Raw genomic sequence first — 2,462 nt, forward strand, 5'->3', positions numbered from 1 at the left:
GCTCTAGTCTCCTGTGATGACAGAAATACCTAGTTATATATCTCTTTTAAACAGTTTTCTCCCTCCTCTGTTTCAGTGCAGTATACATTATTGAACCGAAGATGATCTTTCCATCTCTCTAGTCCTTCCCAGAAGTATTATTAGTTCTCCAATTTATACATCGTAATTTTGGCATTCTCAAGGAACTGAAATTATGTTTCTCAAAAATGTTCTTGGAGTTTGGGGGACAAAAAGTATTTTAGAGGGGCAAGATCAGTATAGAGATTCTGAGCAAAACTATTGTAGACAATCTTTGCTACCCTCCAAGAGCAGATGTTTTGATTTGATGGGGGGGAAATTCCTTAATCCTCAATGCTGCGTTCCTGACCTTTTCCTCACCTGTATGGTTTTCCGTTTTGTTTTGCTTTTTCTTTTTTGCAGAATCATCCTACCATATACCATGCAGTCCCAAGTGACCCCTCACGGCCTGAGGACTGACCACTAGGAGGGTAGAAATTCCATATTCACTTTAAGGGGCACAGCACAGCCTCTAAAAGGCGACAAAGTTGTCTTGCTGTATGCACCACCGTTTAATTCTGTTTTCTTAAAACTTCATAATAAGCCTCCATGATCATTCTTTGTCCTTGGTGAAAATCTGTCAAGATTACCCTGAGCCTTCCCATAGAAGTGACCATAACCATCTTCAATTGACCTCTGCCTTGAACTTAATTGGCCCAGAAAATCCCCTTAAAACCTCTAGTTCTCTGGGACCTTGCTCTGTGGATTGTATTGGTTTCACTAAAATTGTTTTCATTAGCTTTTTGTTTTTTTTTAAAGACTGATAAAAGCTAGCTCTTTGAGCTCAGTTTTCGTTTTTTTTTTTTTTTAAGGGCATCCTGACTAGCCTAAAGGAAAAATTTTACTAAGAGAACGTGTCCGTTTGCAGCCATCCACTGATTGCAGAGACGTGTTTGAACAAGTTTTGTTGAAATAAATACATGCATGTTTGCAATACCGTTAGCAACACTCTTTACTTGAGCAAATCTCTTACTTTGTGAAAAGTCAGTGGAAACAAAAGATAGTAGTAGTAGTTGTTTCTTTTTAACCATATGCATGTTATTTGGGATAAACTCTTAACATATTTGTAAGGTTTGTTTGTTTGTTTTAAAAGTAGTTCTGAATAGCCAACCAAAATAATTAATTGTTAATGTGGTTAAAAATACACTTGAATTACTATATCCAAGTTGAATACAACTTGAATTACGGTATTTATATATACAACTGGATAGTTTTACGTAATAAAATGGGTAATAATTGAAAATGTTTCTTGAGTGTAACTATTCTAGATTTGTTTATTAAACAATTATTTGAAAACAAAAGCAAATCTGTGCCACCAAATTGATAATGTTGTTGTTAGCTGCCATCGAGTCGTCTGTTACTTATAGTGACCCTATAAACAACAGATCTGAATATTGGCCCATCTCGCCTGTCCTTACAATCTTTTTTTTTTTTTAGTTTCTATTTTTTAAATTTATTATTAATTTCAGTGAAAATTTACAGAGGCTTTGGATTTCCATTCATTCATTCATTGTTGCACTTTTCTCCTCCCAAGCTTCCCTCCCCCTCCCCCAGTACACTACCCTCTTGGAAAAGTAAAAGTAAAATTCTTTCATTGTTTTACAAACCCTCTCCCAGGTCCACTCCACTATGCAGCCTTCACTCTGGACTCTTGTCATGATAAAAATACCTAATCACATATTCCTTTTAAACTGTTTTCTCCCTCTGTTTCAATGCAGTATACATGTTGAACCCATCTTTCTCAGTCTCCCCCAACCCCGAGGTCAGACCTGTTTTACAACAGTGGGACCATGCAGTATTTGTCCTTTTGTGACTGAGATAGTTCACTCAGCATAATGTCCTCCAGGGTCACCCATTTAGAATAATATTGCATGAGTTCCTTGTTTTTCAATGCAGTGTAGTATTCCATTGTGTGAATATACCACAGCTTCTCTATCTGTCCTTACAATCTTAACAGACCTGAGCTCATTGTTAAAGTCACTCTTTTTATCCATCTTGTTGGGATCTTACTGTCTTTCACTGACCTTCTATCTGTGCCAGCTTGCTCTTTGTTTTACAGATACTAATTTTTAACAATTGCAAAAAATTATTAAAATATTTTTCATGAAATACAGGAGTTTGCTAATGCTGTTTCATTTAACATTTCTTTCCTGATATTATGTACTGTGTAATCATACTGATTTTGATGAGTATTATTATTATTAGTAGTAGTAGTATTAGAATGTAATTAAAGTTGTTTTTTTTCTATATTTTATTAATTTTCATAAACATTTACAGAGATTTTGGGTTTCCATTCATTCATTGTTGCAGTATTCTCTCTACCCTTCTCCCAGTTTGTTCTTGTCCAAATGCCACAGTGCTTGTCAAAGCCAGTTCTGATTAATCTTCTTTGTCAGTGTGTCCTT

At 35.5% G+C, this 2,462-nt stretch overlaps 1 protein-coding gene across 1 annotated transcript in view; it reads left to right on the top strand.

Moving 5' to 3' along the window:
- The window catches only part of APPBP2 (amyloid beta precursor protein (cytoplasmic tail) binding protein 2), a 68,587-nt gene that overhangs the window by 26,884 nt on the left and 39,241 nt on the right, over positions 1-2,462 (top strand). The window lies entirely within an intron of this gene.

Source organism: Elephantulus edwardii, unplaced genomic scaffold (assembly GCF_000299155.1).
Source record: "Elephantulus edwardii isolate Elephantulus edwardi_28Jun2011 unplaced genomic scaffold, EleEdw1.0 scaffold00257, whole genome shotgun sequence".
Taxonomy (NCBI): Eukaryota; Metazoa; Chordata; class Mammalia; order Macroscelidea; family Macroscelididae; genus Elephantulus; species Elephantulus edwardii.